Source organism: Thermobia domestica, chromosome 15 (assembly GCF_964235325.1).
Source record: "Thermobia domestica chromosome 15, izTheDome1.hap1.1, whole genome shotgun sequence".
Classification (NCBI taxonomy): Eukaryota; Metazoa; Arthropoda; class Insecta; order Zygentoma; family Lepismatidae; genus Thermobia; species Thermobia domestica.
In genome coordinates, this window is record NC_137468.1 from 159,614,312 (window position 1) to 159,634,990 (window position 20,679).

The following is a 20,679-nucleotide window of genomic DNA, read 5'->3' on the forward strand; positions in this document are numbered from 1 at the left end:
GAAAATTCCCAAAAGTCAAAATTTTTAATTTTTATGGGCTCTAAAGAGGGGATGAAGAATTTCCCCATGTTATTTAAATGGGACTTTTTTTTGGACCAATAATCTCATGTTTTAGGTACTTAGAATTGGAATTAAAATTTGAAATTCGGTATGCTTGTACGTTTTCGTTAGCGTTACCCAAATGAATCATCAGAAATCAAAATTTCCAATCGTAGAGTGCTTTAATGGGGAACTGAAAAATCTTTCACATGATATTTATATGGGACGTCTTCTACACCCCAAAATGTTTAGGTACTTCCGGCAGGATTAGAATGATGAAATTTGGCATGATTTTAGCCTTCCGGGACTAACCCCCAGTAAAATTGCCAAAAGTTAATATTCTTAATTTTTTAGGGGTCTAAAGGGGGATGAAGAAATTCCCATGCTATTTAAATGGGCGTTTTCTTGGGATACAAAATCTTATCTTTTAGATAGTTGAAAATAGGAAAAGAAACAATAGAATTGTGAGTTCAAGAGATGGGAGGCCGTAGGCCGAGCTAGGCTAGTTTTTCAATATATCCGTTAAACCGTACTTCCACATTTCTGTTATACTGTAGCTGTGCAATGATTTAGCAATAATTTTCCGGATACAACCTTGAATACCAAAGGGATTTCTCTGATTGTTTCGTTTTCTAAAAAGTCCTAATTTTATTTGGGAGGTGCTTGAAGTTTATGAGTACAGGCATAACTAATATTTCGTTTCGTTTATATGTTTAGCAATAATCTTCCGGATACAACCTTGAAGATCATTTTATACTGAGAATCAGTGGCGGATTTAGAAAAGTATTTTGGGAGGGTTTTTTTTATTAATGTTTAGTTTTTCTAAACATTCGTAATTTTTATTCTAAACGTTCGTTATCGGGAGCTTAAAGTTTATCAGTAAAGACATAACTAATAGATATTTCGTTTGTTTTAGACATTCCGTAACTTTGGGAAACAAGCTTCAGTCCGAAAGACCGCCCCCTAACCTTCGCAAAACCATCACTGCTGGTAATTAGTAATAATAACGATTTAAAAACAATAAGAAAGGAAGTCGACCAACTCACAGTACACGCACTATTTCTACATTCACAGATGGAATGAAGAAAAACTTTGTCAGAATGGTCGAATGCTGGGTTGCATCCCGGACTTCCCGATAGAAGCGCAAAAGCTAACCACGCAGTCATGTTTGTTGTGCAGTTGTATTTAGCTTAACTTAAATATATTCCGTAGTCCTTTTTGGGAGGGGGGTCCGTTAGGATATGTAGAATCTCTCTTGTTAAAAATTCAGAAAACTTGAGGATTGGGTAAACCGTGATGGTGGTTATATAAAATTTAACTGTAGAATGTCAAGAATATACAGAACCCAAAGCTCTAGATGTGCAGCCTATAAGTGCATCATATAAATCTAAGTATTTCTCTTATGTTTTATTTTAATTTAATTTTGTTTCAAAAAGAGGGTATGGAATATTTTGAAGTAAAAATACTACATACAATTTTGCTAGTTATTTGTGTATTTTCTTAAAGAAGTTCTTACTTTTAGGATTGGCTGGTTTACACCAGCTTTTTTTTTTATTTCAAATAACTGGTTTAAACCCCCCCCCAAAAAAAAAAAAATAAAATAAAATAAAAAGAACGAAAAATGCGAATCGTGTGAACTTCATGGTGACGTTTCCACATATCAAACCATCTGCATTAGTTTTATTTCCTTTTGACCTTTTAATCAAGATGTCCCATGTTCAATTCTCGGTCGAACCACAACCCTTCTTTCATGCGTAAACCAAGTAACGGTTCGGATGTCACTTTAAGCGAAAGTCTTCTCTTTGATAACCTCGGTATTACGTAAGGATGTTAAGCCTAAACATACGAAATGAAGCCAAGGTTGCTTAAATATATTGATAGAAATTGGCAAAATTTATCGATTGCCTAAGTAGCTTCCAACATTAGCTTGGATTGGACTTTCAATGATATCTGCATACTAAATTTGTAATTTAATACCTCAGTTTTAGCGTACTGATTATGATACTTTGACCTTTAAATTTTACATGCAAAGCAATAACAGGATTTTCCCGTTATTGTTTTACATTTAAAGTAATGACGGGATTTTCCCAATGGCTAGGGCGAGAATTTCTCAATTTAAGAAATTTACTGACCGGACTTCTTTAAGCTTATGGGACCTCTTCCAGCATAGCCCAGTTGTTGCATAATAACAAATGCGAAACAAACTTATTTCTGTGAATATATAATATAAGTACATAAATCAAAATATCTAAATAAAAAAAACCTGGTTTAAACCAAAAAAAACCTGGTTTAAACTTCCCCCCCAAAACGATTTTTTGGCATTTTATAAAACAATCATGGATCTTGCCAACCCTGCTTACTTTTGTATATAGGAGGTTAAAAAATTCTTATTATATACATTGGTTAATCCTTTGGGATTCATAATGTAAATATGTTGAAGAAAAATTGTTTGAAATATCTTTTCGAAATTCATGGTTTATTTTCGAGGTTTTATATTATTATCGGCATCAACCACTAATTAAATGACTTTTTGTGTTATAAAGATAAACGAAACAAAGTCTGCTTTATTAATTTAAAGCAGAATTTTGAAAAAAGCCCAAAATTTCCCAAGCAAAAAAGCGAAGCAGAAAAAACCGAGTTTTTTTCCAAAACAGCCGGTTTTTTTTCGAGCCCTTGCATCTCTAACCAGGAGTCTCTAAAAACAAATGAACTTTCAGTTTCAAGTGAAACTAATATCGTCTTCAAAATTTACTAACTAGTGAGAAACGTATACTTCGTGCATTCGTGCATATATTTCTTCATTAATGACATAATCCCCAGTGATATAATTTACCAAGATTTTCGTTAAGTTTTATCTGATGAAGTATAGAGCGAAAGGGCTTATAAGTTTTTTTTTTTTCAATCTGTTCATTATTTCAACTCAAAATTCAAATTAATCATACCATCTGGAAAAGAAATTCTAGGACTGCCAGATTTTCTAAACGAACAACCAAGACACCAATCTCAGGTTATATATAAGGTCAGGGTTCCTACTTATTTGGTCAGAATCTATTAATTACCTTTGTTTTCTAGGTTACTACTCACAATTTTCAAGTTCATTCTATACACAGTTAACACAAATGTAGCCCCCTAAGGGGTGTATAAATAATGTAAAAAGGTAACATAAGAAGAGCTGCATGGCGTTCCTTATTCTGAATTCCGATTTGTTGTGTTTAACAGATCCTAATATAGCAAGCAAAAGCTTAAAATACCTCTTCGCAAGAACACGGGTTTGCTGTAACCAATATTTTTTCAATGGTGTAAATTTTTGCTGGCAAAATTAGTCTGATTTTGAGTTCAGCGTTCCTTTCAGAAGCCAGGTTATATGAGACGTAGACTTTCTGATTAACGTGGAATCCGAACCACATGAGCTCTCTCCGGGAATGGAACCCTTGTCTCATGCCAAAGGCGCGTACACTAACCACTTAGCCACGAGGGAACTCTGCAAAAGTTATCGTTTTATTATTGAGGTGTTCTAAATTCCCCTCCCCTTGTTACAGTAATGTTCACAAACTTCTTGAACACCTTTTTTTCAGCTAGGTCGTAATGTATATACAGGCTCAGTTAGTGTGATTTCCAAAACCAAAGTACTAAAGCTAACAATGGATTTTGTCACTGTAAGCCCTGCTTGAAAATAATAATAAAAGTGGAAATTTAAAATCAGGAGTCGATATCTCTTTCAAGCACGTATAAGAATACCATTATTCAGGAAATTATTGTCATAACATATCCCGCCTCGTATATTTTTTAAAATCCATTCCCCCCGTCGGGAAGTTAAACAACCCATAGGACAAAAGAATGGATGTGATTTTCAAACTCCTTGTTATTTGTTTAGTAAAATTAATTGGCTACACAAATTCAAAAAAAAAAAAAAAAAAAATCCGTTTTTAGTTGAGACATACTAGTTCTTGCAGGTTGAATTTTTCTCAATCTGAAAAATGGAAACCGGGACAAACAGGCATCCCGAAAGCCGTTTCCGGGACTGTTAATTATTTCAAGGAAAACCGGGACGTCTGGCAACCCTAGGAAATAGTCTTCACCACCTAACCTCAAACTTAGCTTAATGCTTACATTTGCTAAGGCTCTAGACAAGTCCTGAAAGACTTTTGCATATACTGGTATACACGAAAAATGTCCTCACATGAATAAATCCATGATCACTGAGGAAGTCTTTGTAATAATTACTGTATTAGGTGCATACTTTGTACACACTTTGTGCCTCGAGAACGTAGCGTGATTCGTCAATTCTGATGCTTTCTCTGAATTCAGCGTCATCGAAGTAGTAAAGAACAATCATACACCATTGACTTCAAGATTGAGTGAATGAACATCGACTTCAAAAGATACGGAATCTATGACTGCTCAGAGAGCGGAATGGGAAGATTCTTTTGCTGAAGTATAAGTTAAAATTGTAAATCAACTGTAGTAAAAGCTCCTCTGTATAATTGAGGATGATCGTCCCTGTTGGAGTTAGATTGTTAAATAAATAAATAAAGATTCCTGGTTCGAGTCTCAATCCAGTTATACTCTTTATGTATCATTGAATTTGCACCTATAGAGAAATTGGCCATCTTAGGGTCTATATTACCAGAATCATCTTAAAGTCTTTGTATATAATGATATGTAACTCTCTTTTGTATTATTATATGTCTGATGAAGCCAAAGGTTTCATTGATTGGCGAAACTGTTACCCGTCGATATTTTTAATAATAACATTGTTCTTTGCTCAGAGGCTTTATGTTCGTTTTATTTTGAATTACTAAATCGAAGGTAACATGAACCAGATAAGAATTTCTCAATAATTAAAGTTTTTTGAGTCACTTTCATAATGTGTTGAACAAAGGAAAAAGACTGTTTCACTACTTTAGAAATGCGCAAATCTTACAATATGTAAAAGTGACAATTACAAAATATTCAGAGTTACATACCAGAACTGCATTTTCTCTAAAAACAAACATTAATGTCCTGTAATTGCAACACCAACCACAAGTGATATCAAAGCTTCGTAAGTCCAAAACTGACGTTATCACTAAATATTCGTAACAGTGACGACGATTGTGAAATACAAACCTTACGTTCGGGGAAGCAGCAACGGAAACAATGAGATGGAACTCCCCGTAAAGTCTCTACTAAACAAATTAAGGTACCTGGGTCGTTATGTGGAACGAATGTGCAGGAAATATGTGAAACACTTAATGTGACCATTGCCAGTCGTCAAAATTTACGAGTGTTTAGTGTTCTAGAGTTAAGCTAGAAACTTCAAATAGGACAGTACGTAGGATTTGTGACGTGCGGTAGCATTAAGAGAGCATATTATGAAAGTTGGACGTGTAAGGTTGGGGGGATGGGGTTTGCAATTATTACAATAAGATGTCCGTATCTCGGAATTTCTTAAGATAGGGGTTCTCAACCTTTTCGATTGCCGTGCCACATATCTAATACAGACAATATGAATATACCAGAAGTAATTAGTTATTCTGGAAAATCTTGATTTGTTTGTCCTAGGGGTAAAATTTAACTGCTATTAACTGGTTTTGTAATTAAGTTAACTGTTTTTTTTTTTTTAATGCAGATGTATATAGAGATCAACGTACCTGAAGTTGGCCCCCCACCTCTCCCAAATTACACCAAACATTGCACATCGTTAGTGCATCGTTAGTGCACGTTAGTACACTCAGAACTAACGTTAGTGCTATCAGCGTTTACGAAATATTGAAGATTTTTGGTGGGGGGCCACTTCATATGAAGTTAGCCCCCCCACCCATCTTTATGCAGAAAGATTTTCACAAAACTTAGCGCATCGTTAGTGCATCGTTAATGCACTTAAACACACTAAGCACTAACGTTCGTGCTACCATATTTTGGGATTTATTGAAGATTTTCGGTGGGGGGGACAACTTCAGAAATATCAAATTCTATACAAATAGATGTAGAAACATGGGGTTAACGGCAATCGTTAGTGCATCGTTAGTGCACTTAAACGTACTAAGCACTATCGTTAGTGCTACCATGTTTTGAGATTTATTGAAGCTTTTCGGTGGGGGGGCCAACTTCAGAAATATCAAATTCTATACAAATAGAGGTAGAAACATGGGGTTAACGGCAATCGTTAGTGCATCGTTAGTGCACTTAAATGTACTAAGCACTATCGTTAGTGCTACCATATTTTGGAATTTATACTACATTTTCGGTGGGGTGGGAAACTTCAATAATATCAAATTCTATACAAATAGAGATAGGAACATAGGGTTAACGGCAATCGTTAGTGCATCGTCAGTGCACTTAAACGCAGTAAGCACTAATGCCAGTTCTACCGTGTTTTCGGATTTATAGAAGATTTTTGGTGAGGGGCCAACTTCAGAAATATCAAATTTTATACAAATAGAGGTAGAAACATGGGGTTAACGGCAATCGTTAGAGCGTGATTATTGCACTTAAATGCACTAAGCACCGACGTTAGTGCTACCAGAAATATCAAATTCCATACAAATTGTCAGTATTTTCAGGAAGCACTAACGAATGCATTAATTACTTTGTTAGTGGGCGCAAATTCACGCTGACCACCAAAGATATTTTACTTGTAACACCTACACTAATTAAGCACTAACGTTAGGGGTTGGTGCACGAAGAAACACTAACGATGCATTAAGGATTGTACTAGAAGTAATCATTAGTGCTTCTTAATTTGGCAGAAATTTGACACAGTGAAAAACTCTCCTTAAATTTCTTTTGTGAGTTTCCTGAGATGTAACTGGCCATAACTACACTAATAGTGAAGTACTAACGAAACTGAAAGTATTTTCTAGAAGCACGAACGATGCACTAACGAACGGCTCTAATTTTTTCGTTATTGGTTGAAGTGGGGGCGCCAAGTTCATGAAGGTTTCCAAAGGTTCTTTTACTTGTAGGACCTACATTAATGAAGAACTAACGTTAGGTGTTAGTGCACTATGAAGCACTAACGATTTCAGTAGAAGAGGTCATTAGTGCTTTTGATTTTGGCGAAAATTTGACGCAATGAAAAATTTCCCATGTGTTTCTTATGGGATTTTTGTGGCATATAATTGGCCATATCTACATCAATAGTTAAGCATTAACGGAACTATGGGTGTTTTGCAGAAGCGCTAACGATGCATTAACGAATGGACTTATTTTTCGTTAGTGCTTGAAGTGGGAACCAAGTTCACGCTGGCCCGCAAAGGTTTTTTACTTGTAGCACCTACATTAATGAAGCACTAAACTTAGGTGTTGGTGCACTAGGTAGCACTAATGTTACAAGTAAAGAAAACTTTCGAAATTAGCGTGAACTTAGCCCCCACTACAAGCACTAACGAAAAAATTAGTTTTATTCGTTAGTGCATTGTTAGTACCTCTAGAAGATACAAGTATTTTCGTTAGTGTTTCACCATTAGTGTGAATATGGCCAATTATAAGTCACAAAACTCCCATAAGAAACACATGGGGAATTATTCATTGTATCAAATTCCCATCGCATTCAAAAGCACTAATTACCTCTGTTAGTGCAATTATTAGTGCATCGTAAGTGCTTCTTCTAGCACAAACACGTAACGTTAGTGCTTCATTAGTGTAGGTGTTACAAGTAAAGAAATTCTTTGGGGAAGTCAGCGTGAATTTCGCACCCACACTTTAAGCACTAACGGAAAAAATAGTGCCATTCGTTAGTACTTCTATAAAGCACTATTAATGAGGCACTTCTATAATTTCGTTAGTGCCTCACTAATAGTGTAGTTACGGCCAATTACATATCACGACACTCACAAGGAATTTATGGCAAACTTTTTATTAAATCGAATTTCCACCAAATTCAAAATCACTAATGATCTCTTCTAGAGCAATCGTTAGTACATTGTTAGTGCTTCTTAGTGCATCTACACCTAAGGTTAGTGCTTCATTAGTATAGGGGCTACAATTAAAATACCTTTTGAGGCAAGAGTGAACTTAGCGCCCCCACTTCAAGCACTAACTAAAAACTTAGTGCCATTCGTTAGTGCATTGTTAGTGTTCCTAGAAAAGACTAACAGTTTAGTTAGTACTTCACTATTAATTTAGTTATGGCCAATTGCATGTCACGAAACTCACATAATAAATTTATGGGAAATTTTACATTGCATCAAATTTCCGTCAAATTCAAGAGCACTAATGATCTCTTCTAGTGCAATCGTTAGTGCTTCTAGAAAACACTAACAGTTTCATTAGTACTTCAATATTAGTGTATTTATGGACAATTACATGTCACGAAACTCCCATAAGAAATTTATTGGGAATTTTTAATTGCATCAAATTTCCGCCAAATTCAAAAGCACTAATTATATCTTCTAGTGCAATTGTTAGTGGTTCTTAGTGCACCAACCCCTAACGTTAGTACTTCATTAGTGTAGGTGCTACAAGTACAATATCTTTAGAGGGCACGGTGAACTTGCTTCAACTTCAAGCACTAACAAAAAATTAATGCCATTCGTTAGTGGGTCGTTAGTGCTTCTAGAAAGCACTAAAGGTTTGCATGGACTTCGATATTTCTGAAGTTGAGCCCCCACCAAAAATCTTGAGTAAATCCCAAAATATGGTAATGCTAACGTTAGTGCTTAGTGCATTTAAGTGCACTAACGATGCAATAACGATTGTCGTTAACTGAATGTTTCTACGTCAATTTGTATAGAATTTGATATTTCTGAAGTTGCCCACCCCACCGAAAATCTTGAATAAATCCCAAAATATGGTAGCAGTAACGTTAGTGCTTAGTGCGTTTAAATGCACTAACGAAGCACTAACGATTGCTGTTAACCCCATGTTTCTACATCAATTTGTATGGAATTTGATATTTCTAACTTTGACACCTAACCAAAAATCTTCTATAAATCCGAAAACACGGTAGAACTGGCATTAGTGCTTACTGCGTTTAAGTGCACTGACGATGCACTAACGATTGCCGTTAACCCTATGTTCCTATCTCTATTTGTATAGAATTTGATATTATTGAAGTTTCCCACCCCACCGAAAATGTAGTATAAATTCCAAAATATGGTAGCACTAACGATAGTGCTTAGTACATTTAAGTGCACTAACGATGCACTAACGATTGCCGTTAACCCCATGTTTCTACCTCTATTTGTATAGAATTTGATATTTCTGAAGTTGGCCCCCCCACCGAAAAGCTTCAATAAATCTCAAAACATGGTAGCACTAACGTTTGTGCTTAGTGCGTTTAGGTGCACTAACGATGCACTAACGATTGCCGTTAACTCTATGTTTCTACCTCTATTTGTATAGAATTTGATATTTCTGAAGTTGCCCCCCCACCACCGAAAATCTTCAATAAATCCCAAAATATGGTAGCACTAACGTTAGTGCTTAGTGTGTTTAAGTGCACTAACGATGCACTAACGATGCGCTAAGTTTTGTGAAAATCTGTCTGCATAAAGATGGGTGGGGGGCTAACTTCATGTGAAGTTGCCCCCCCACCAAAAATCTTCAATATCTCGTAAACGCTGATAGCACTAATGTTAGTTCTGAGTGCACTAACGCGCATTAACGATGCACTAACGATGTTAAATGTTTGGTGTAATTTGGGAGAGGAGGGGGGGCCAACTTCAGGCACGCTAGAGATCATGTACTCAATGGATTGTTTCTGTTAATGTAAATATTTAAAAAAATATATGTAAACACTCAAATTTCTGATTATGGTACTTCACTTCTCAGAGAAACTTAAGTCAGAATAAGCAATGACTCTAAAAATATATATATATATATATATATATATATATATATATATATATATATATATATATATATTACAGAAATTCACATTTTTTATTCATTGTGAAGGTTTTGCTTATTCGATAAACACAGTTTCAATTAACTTAAGTTTTAAATCGAGATTAGGATTAGAAATTAAATTTCTGGGCGTTCAGCATCTATGATCATTTAGCCCGTCACGTATGACGGATTACGTCCCTCGGCGAACACACTATCCGATGAAAAGGAAGGAAGAAAGGATTGGGGAAGGAAGGAAACGACCTGAGACCATTATGCGAGGTACTATCCCGGCATTTGCCTGGTGTGTATGAGGTAAATCCGGGAAAAACCTCACTCAAGATGGCTGACCTGAAAAAGCTGTTACACTTTTTCGATCAAGTGTCCCCACTGGGAATCGAACCCGGGACCGCTCGCACCAAGGCGAGAGCGGTTGCGACTACGCCACGCGGGGCCACTAGTCTGAAGTCGGGTTCAACATTCAACTCATTCCTGTACTTGCTTTTGATATACATGACAGAAAAGAATCCACATTCACAAAAGTAAGTAGAACAAACATAACAGAAATTTTACAACTTCCTTTGAAATCAATGGATACTCACTTCTGCTTGTAAATCAGAAGTATCCATCCTCTTAAACGTTTGCTTAAGATTTTTGTCAAAAATGAAATCTCGATTAACTCGTTTTTCTCAGAGGGAATTAGCGTTTATAGTCAAGTTACTTGAATGGAAAATAGATCCGTAATCCAAGATTCTGAAGCAGAATTTTCTGGGAAGTATTCACTGCCAGTTTAGTACGAGGAATGTTTTAATTCTCAGTTAAGAAAACACCCAACAATAAAAAAAGAACTTGTACTGAGAGTGTTGATTTCCTGAATTATGATGCCACTTTTTTTCCTTCGTAAGACTGGCAATTTTATCCTGCCAAGAGTAAAGAAGTACACGCACACTATAAACTCTTATTCAGCTGGTTGAGGCGGCGGAATAAAGTTTGTCAGGTAAGATAACCGGACTAGCAGAGCTCATCACTAAAATAATTCAAACCTGAGAATATAACTGGGAGGGTGAAAACCTGCCCTTCTGAATGAAGTTCAAGCAGCCGACTCAATAGATTTCTCCTCAACAGCTATCTGATTTCAATGCGGAATAAAAGTGAATCATGTTCTGCATATTTTTCATTGCACAAAACAGAAAATAGTTTTGAATTGAAAGTTCTGGTTTTAATGAAGTTAATCATTTTAATGTTTTAATTAAAAACGGTTTTCAGAGGCTCGGGTACATTTTTTTTTTTTTTTTTTTTTTAGATATAGCTTCACAATCGTTATTACAATGCACAAAATTCACTTCTACGTCTTTCATTTTTGCAATACCACTGATGTGTTTCTCAGTGATTGACTGTGCTTCATCGGAACAAACACAAGCATGTTTTTTCACTATATGTTATTCGTTTCCATAAATTCACCTAATTTTGAAAATATATAATTTAGAGTTGTTCGAGCAGCAGTGATTCATAAAACAGTAACCCCCTTCACTGCCTCCATATCTATTAATTTTATATATGTAAGGTGAGCTATGCTACTTTTGACTGTAGTTTCATCCAAATGAATACAAAAATATTTACAACCCAGCATTTTAACTAGCTTCCTCCTATCCTTGAAAACAAATCTGAACTTCTTCGTGACCCGATGTCATTGGACAGTGGAATCACTTCAATTTTTTGCTGCTTTGATTCCTAACATTATGTGCTCCTGATGATAATATAAATGATTCTCCGATCTGTGAGGTTTTTCTGATAGTTTTTCTCAAACTGGTCTCATAAGATACCTTCAGAACATTCAAGCTAAATCCTGAAAATGAGGATATATACTTGTTTTTCCATGCTGACAAATTGTATAGTTTTCTCTCAAAATATTACACAGGTTTGTGTTTCAGATCCCCATCCTTATTTCAAAACAAGATGGGAAGAGATGGTTTGAGATGGCAAAGTTTCATAGAATTATTTTATTTTCAGACTTAAGTGGAGAAGACTTTTTACTTCCACTAACGCTCATTAATTCCTTCGGTCTTCTCAAAGTGGTCTGTAATTAACCACTTAGCCATGTTCTGGTTTCTATTCTAACAACTTCGTAAATAAAATAACACAGTAGGTGCAGCTCTAGGCTAAACACACGACAAATTATTTCAGATTGCAATCATATTTATACATTTTCAAGTACATAACTCACTCTATGAAAGATCTGTGTTTTACGTTAGGTCTTCACCTATTATTGTGGTACGTTTTCTTCTGAGAGGTTTGCTACAACAACAATAATAACAACACGAATAAAGAGTCAATTCTCGCTTTACACTACTAGACAAAACTGAACAACTCACCATAATTTAAAATTAATGTCAAGTCAACAACACAAATCATTTATTATTACTAAAAGGAAAACGCAGTTTTGTGATATTGAAATTTACAAAACATTTTCTGTCATTATTCTAATTCGACTTTTCATCGGGATGGGTTTACTAGCTGAAGATAGAATACTTAACGTAATTGTACGTATCGACAACGCTTTAATACTTCCCACGTTTTAGATACAAATAAAAGCGCTTTCCTCCTTGTTAGTTGAAATCTTGCCACTTGTCTCCCATGATCGTGTCTCGGCAGTAATATTTTTTTTAAACATTTAACGATAATTATAAAGATGATGACGAAAAATCTTCATATCTAGTATAAATGATCGTCAATTGTGTTGTGATTTGCTCATAAATTCAACAAAGGATATACAATTATTCGTAGAATTTGGGATGAAACAGGGCTTGATTTTTTTTTTTTTTTTTTTTTGAGAAAATTAAAGAAGTTTTAAAACGGTTACATATACATCCATCTATATATATGGATGGTATTCAGACAGACTAGACCAAGTATCAATTTTTGCGAGAAATATATATATATATATATATATATATATATATATATATATATATATATATATATATATAGATAGATAGATAGATAGATAGATAGATATAAGTTGCAGATCTATGCAGAGATCTTTAGATATGGATTTTGTGTCGCAAGAATAGGTTCCTTCTACCAGAATGAAAGAAAATACGAATGCTTTCAAAGTTTTAACTGGAAACCTAATCGAAAAAGCACCATTAGGAAGACCTAGGCGCAGGTGGGAGGACAACATTAAGATGGATCTCGCAGAAATAGGAATACAAAGTAGAAACTGGATCTAGTAGTCTATGGATAGAATTTAATGCAGAGCTTTTGTGAACGTGGCATTGAACCTTCGGGTTTCATAAGCCATAGAGTTAGTTAGTTTGACCGTTATGTGTGTGTATTTTATTTAAGTTTATGCAACTATTGAAAGGCCAAGTGTATGCAACTATTATTGTAGATAAAGTTGTGATTGAATTAAATGAAATAGAAGCTAGAAAAAAGAAGAAAAAAAATAATTAGCGAGTTACGTACAAACCGATCTTTCCACACAGACCTATTGTTACACAGTACAATTGTACTTGGATATTGACATTTTTGAGTATATGTAATGTTTATGTGTCACTGTGAATGTATGTACTGATTTTTAAAACTTAATAAAGATAAGAGAGGGTTTAAGGTGGCTCATAAAGTGCTTAAACTTTTACCAGCTCTGGGAATACCTCTTTAGACCTTTATGTATTAGTAGCATGTATTTGAACTTTTCTTCTAAAATAACTAAGCATGTGTTTCAGCCATTTTCAATACTTGACCTAAAATTAAAAAAGAGTGAGTATTGCAATTATTACAATAAGATATCCATTTCTCGGAATCACTTATTTATTCTTGGAATTTTTTTATTCACTTCGATGTTTTGTCAGGTCTTTTGTAGTAGTCTATGTCTTTCTTATTTTGTGGGCGCAAGGATGATTATCCAGTTGATTATTCATAAATATGTAATACCGTAGAAGATTTAAACACATTAACCTCCTGAAACCTGAGCATTTATTTGTCAAGAACTCTTGATGAAATTTTGTATGTTAGGTAGCAATAGACCCAATAGTATATATTTAAAAAACATTTTGTCATACTGCTTTCCTATTGATCGGTAATGGGTCGAATTGTATGCAGTACTTTGGGTCTCAAATTGCTATGTATTGCATACAATACACAAGGAGAATTGTATATTTCCCATCGTAATATAAGCATAAAATATGTAAATCAATAAACTTGAAATTTTCTTCACCGTGTTTTATTTTCTGAGAAATTATTCAATTAATGTACCTGAGTCAGATGCGTCCATAACCCCAATTGTCTTCTTCCCGCTTTCGACAGACAATAGAGCCACCTGTAGGTAAAAACAAAAACCAGCTGCCTTTTCTGCAGTAATTTCGACACTTCCCGAATACAATAACTGAGATTCGGGCATGTTCTTAAATATTCGTAGCCATGACGGGCGTTCGAAAAACATATTGTATGCAATACGCAGGGTCTCAGGAGGTTAAATATTCTAAAACATAATATGCACGGAGGATTTTAGAATTTTGTTAAATTTATAATAAGAGTTGTGCTTATTTAAATTTAACTTTATTGACATTAATGTTGTATCAGAGGCTGAATGAAACTGCGTAAAAAGAAAATCTGGTTCAGTTCAAGGAGTGGTAGCTCTTGAGGGAGTTTATTTTTTTTTATTTTGTTATTTACTTATTTATTTATTTATTTTTGTACGCTATGTTAGATCTGGGATAATTTCATCCACAAAATACCTTTAAAACAAACATATATTACAGAACACGATTGTACTTTTATACTTGTAGTGATATATTGTGTATTAGTGTACTTGTAATGCGTGTTAGTGTTAGTGTAAGCAATGCTTTTCTTAAAATTTATAAATGTAAGAGGGTTTAAGGTGGATCCTCAGATTATTAAACTTTTACTTATTCTGAAAACCCATTTGAACCTTAATAAATTACATTTGAAATCCGGTATTTGGACTAATCATTTAAAATAATAATAATAATAAAAGTGTTTCAGATTTAATTTTTCTTCTTAATGTTTTAGCTCGGGTGGAAGAAAAAGGCGTGGAAATAGTTTTCTGAGATGCCATAGGAGGCGCTCGAGTTCCGTACGAATTCAGATGAATTCTATCAAAAGTTCAGGAGGGAGAACTCAAGATACTACCCGTAGTACCACGCGAGGGCATATAAACAATTGTATTTCGATGATTGAATTATCATCACACCAAAGTGTCAACTGAATTAGAATGTAAAATAAAATATCAGTATTATGCTAGGACAATTCAATTTTTATTGATGTACTTTCATGTATCTTTTTTTTCTAAATTTAATTTTAATTTAAATGTCTTAGAAACATTATCTGAGGAGATTTTCAGGGGACAAGAAAGTTTACATGCCAAGAATATCAGTTAATACTTTAGGATTTCGGCATCTATGGCCATTTAACCCCTCACGTTTGAAGGATGACGGCTCTCGACGAGCACACTATCCGAAGAAAGGAAGAAAGGATTGGGTAAGGAAGGAAACGGCCTGGGACCTATAACTTAGGTACCACCCCGACATTTACCTGATGTGAATAAGGAAAATCCAGGAAAACCTGCAAAAGCTTTTTACACTTTTTCGTCCGAATGCCTCCCACCGGGAATCGAACCCGGGACCACTCTCACCGAAGGCGAGAGCGTTAGCGACTACACTGCGCGGGGCCACTCAGTTAATAATTTGTCAACACATACATTAATATATTTGTTACTCTAAATATTGCAACTAATTAGTTTTCTTTCTCCATTATTATAATCAAGGATAATTATTTAAAGATATGAATTGACGCATATTTATTATAATTTGTATACGTATTCTCATTTACTGCGCCTAATATTTAATGTACCAGTAACTTAACTATTTTGTTGTTCTCTGACATCTTTCTCAGCCAATCCGGAATCTCAAGCAAGAGTAGATTTTGAGAAATGAGAAGGATTGTCAAAGAATTTCCCGAACTGCTGAGGAAGGTGTCTCGGAACTTCGAAACAGTACGGTTGATGATACATTACATATTAAATGCAGTAAATGCAAGAGTACATATACAAGCAATCAGCGATTCTTCATTCCATCCTGGGATGAGATTTTCATTGTTTCAAACTGGGACAACACCTTGCAATAATTCACAATCTGCTACGAAATCATTTATTATATTTTATGAAGGTACTTTAACTTCAATCTTTTTGATAATGTACTTTCGAACAAAAGTAGGCAATCTATCAAAGCAAATACTGAAACGAAAAGTGACACGTGTTAATAAGATATATTTTCCTAGTTCAGTGTTGGGTAAGTTACTTGTAAAAATGTAACGCGTTACAATTTACTTTACTTTCTCTTAAAATGTAACGCGTTACTAACGCGTTACTTTTAGGTCCGAAATTTTAAATATATGAAAAAAAGTATTACTTCAATTTTCCGTACTACTATTACTACTACTACTACTACTACTACTACTACTACTACTACTACTACTATTATTATTATTATTATTATTATTATTATTATTATTATTATTATTATTATTATTATTATTATTATTATTATTATTATTATTATTGCACGAACATTTTCATATAATGTAACATTGATAAAATGCCATACTGCGTTACCCGTAGGGATGGGCACGAGCGAGTTCGAGCGAGTTTTCTTTGAAACTCGATTCGACTAGAAACAGACATCTTTGAGCTCGACCCGAGAACTCGGTTCGAAAAATTTCCTCCAACTCACTCGAATTGGGGCCGAGTTTCGAGTCGAGTCGAGCCAAAACCGGTGTGTACTTTCGAGTACATTCTTCAAGTATATTACATAGACAATATACACTACTACTACTACAACTTTTATTATTATTATTATTATTATTATTATTATTATTATTATTATTATTATTATTATTATTATTATTATTATTATTATTATTATTAATTATAACAACACTGTATATAAAGATGAAAGATAGGCGGTTTGTATTTGAATACTAAAAAAACTAGTTCATTGCCAACCTCGGTAGTCGTGAAGTCTAGGAGTCAAGGACATTGTTTACGAGCTTCTGAATTTGGGTTGAGGATCTAGGTTGAGCATTCGGGCTCGAGCCAAATACTGTTAAAAGTTATAGGGCACTGGCCAAATATCTTCAAAACTGCTCGGCCCGGGTTTAGAATTGTCAACGACTCAAGCAGCTCGGCTCACAGCTCATTCACTATCGACCGAACCTAGAAGTGAGCCGAGCCAACAGCTCACCCAACCGACTCGGCTAGAGCCCTCGGCTCAGTTGAGCCGAACCGAGCAGATGGCTCATCCCTACCAAGCCAGCTTGAGCCGATGGTTCACCCCAAGCGAGCCGGCTCGAGCCATCTTCTCAGTTGAGCCGAGCCCAGCTGAGCTTGTTATAAAAAATCTCTTGTTGTCTCACTATCGAGACGAGATGCGAGCAGTGGCTCCTCTCGTGAGTAACACTAAAAGTATTTCATATTACTGTTTAGCTTACATTTCTCATGGCTTTCGCTTTCCAGTGTAATCAGGCCATGATTTCAAGACGAGTTAAAACAAACGAGCCATTTATCAAACTCGACTGGACTCGAAACTCGACGCGAAAAACTGAATCGGCTCGGAACTCGACTCGAGAATATTACCTTTGACTTGACTCGAAACTCGACTTGAATTCGAGTCGAGTCGAGTTTTAGCTTGACTCTTGCTCATCCCTATGCGTTAGAAAAAATGGTTGCTTATTATTATTCTGCTAAATTAATTATATAATAATAACAATGTTGTTATGTAAAATTAAAAATACAGAATATAGAGAAACATTACACTACAACTAATAAAATGAGAACACATGAACTGGGGGTGAATCAAAACTTGCCAGAAACTCTTAAAATCGATACATGCTTTTTAAAGCTAGTTTCAAACTCTATAATCAACGGGACTGTAGGATAAGCAAACTGATCTCAAAGAGCTCCAATAGTACATAACATCAGCAAACTGTTTTCTAGTAATGAAGTAGGCCTGCTCATCAGAACACAGTTTATTCATATTAACCCCTTACTGTATATCGTTAATTATGGCACCCTAGTTATTGATAAATATATTCCGCCGGCGCACTTCAGACACTTTACTTTTAAATTCTGTCCACCATCATCCTCAGCTCTTAAGAAAAAATTATTCTTTCAAATGTTCGAACGGTAAAATATTTTCGTTCTCCATCTTTATAAAAAACAACACCAATAAAAGTAAAATAGACTACTGGTATCATTGCACTCATAGTTCACTCACTGAATATATTGATTTGGAGCTGTCAAAATTCACGACAAAATCTTCCAGGTGCTTGCAATCAGTACACGTGATTATCCTAAGGCTGTCCTCATCTTTTAAAAACAGCAAGTGGCATTACGAACTTATCTGTTTCTATGTGTGTCGGTGACTGTCGGTTACTGACATATGTAGTTCATGCTCGATTGTTTCATTCTGAGAAATTCACTTACAGGAAAGAAACATTTGTTTCCGAAAAAAAATATACATATATTGTAGTTACTCATCCGAAATGTAACGCAAACTAGATACGTTACTTAAAAATTTGTAACGCGTTACGATTACCGTTACTTTGCAAAAAATGTAACACGTTACTAAAAAACGTTACTTAAAAAGTAACGCGTTACTTGCGTTACGTTACTTCCCAAGACTGTCCTAGTTGCACTAAAAGCAATCTGTAATGTTCCATCATAACAAATGTTTTAGATACATATCAGCAGGAGTACTTTATTAAATTATTAACCCTGAAACACTAGGAATCTAACTACTACACCAATTCAAATTTTTAAAAAATCATGCTCATAATGAGAATAAGCTACGGTATTATAGCTTCAAATATAGCTTTTCTTTATTTTGAAAATGTGGTTCCCAGTGTTTTCAAAGTTCATGTTCTATTAACGCCTATACATTTCTTAAACTTTTAATTGTACACACTGAAAATTTGTCGGAATTCATATTACAAATCTAGTGAATCTCCATGCTATTATACTACGGCTACAAATATAGCACTTTGTGCACCAAAAAGCTCTTAATGATTAAAAAAAAAATCCATACCCCATTACATTCTTTGCATGGGTTTCTACAATTTACTATACATATTAGGAATTGGTCACCACACGCCACTGCTACAAATATTCTTATTTTAATGTTATAAGAACCGTATTATATACGGTCTTTACCGTTTTACTAGATTTCCATAAAACAAATGCTATTCTGGCCACCGTGGAGGTTTGGAGTTGAAGAAAGCTATAGCAAACACAAGTAGACAGAGGATTAGGCTGCCAAAAGAGCATCATGAACAAAAACAGTGCTCGAAAGTTTTTCTTCTGACCTAGGCATGTTCTTAAAACTAGGCACAATAATAATACAAACACAATTTGACACATGGGCTTACATATTTTGGATTTAAATTATTTAGGCGCCAGACTCGTATTTCCAGTCCCCATGACTACCTGGGGCTCGGGATGTTTCAAGCCTGCAGAAGGGGAATATTAGCAGATAATTTATTATATATTTTACGAATTCATTATTACTACATGTGTCGTTAATTTGAAACTTTTTCTTTTCAATAACCTCATACGAAATAGTGTTCTGAGCATACGAACATACTTATAATTTTTCTCTCGTCGGCTCTGAATATGAATACTGTTTGGTATACTTGCAAAAGATTAAATCATGAAAGTATTGCGTTTCGTACGTTTTCTGGGGCCCACAAGGAAAACCAAATCATAAAAACAGTGGTTTGAAAAGTTTGGTCTTTTGCTAAGTTTCGTTAGTTATATTGCTTTCCCATATATTACTTCACTCTCTCGTGATACGAATACAAATAAGACCAGTTTCGTTTTTATTTATATTATTTACTTGTACTGTATTCTTACACGGACGCTTTTCCGTACGCCAACCTGTGGATTACTTATGAATGAAAATATAGGATAAAATTAAATACTGTAGTCAGTGGTCGAATTACTAATGGCATATGATGAATGCATAGGAACAAACTGTTGCTGAGGAATATGTTTACACAGATTGGAAAATATACTGCATGTGTGATCTTGTTTCACGTAATGATTCTCTCAGACGTACTTTCGGAACCTTTGCACCCCCAGAGAAAATGGAAAATACAGGAATACGTTGCATAACACAATTAATTGGTTCCGCGATATCCAAAACTGTGTTGTTTCAGGCCTATTTACGATGTAATTAAATTGAATATATTCGTTTCAAAAATGTAGGATAACTATTAATAATAAAAGCTTATTTTCTATGAAAAATATTGAATTGAAAAACATCACTAATTTGTAAATACAGCATATGTAATAATTCAAACCTTGTTAGTGCAAAACCACATTGTTTGAACGTATTACCCAAAACATTCAGTGTATATATAGTATGTATAAGAAAATCGTTCCAATACAGGTTCACAAATTTTGATTAACCTCCCTGACAAACTTTCTGGAAGAAAGTCTGCCTCGATGCTTTTACCTTAATTCATATATTAAATGTGAGGTAATAAGAACGTGTAACATTAGTACTAAATATCGGGAAAGTTAAAAAAATTGAACTTGAGCCTTCAACTGGGGCTCACCAAGTAGTTGGGTTATGACAAGGACATTTTGTGGGTAAAGGATTTTGTCTAATGTAATGTATCACATATTTACTTTCAAATTGCAGAAAGTGATGTATGCAGTAAGTACGTTTGAATTAAGAATAATTGCTATTCGCTGTGAAGTTGTCGAGGGGAAAGAAGACTGTGTCCGTATCTGAGAGTGTTGATAAAATAGAA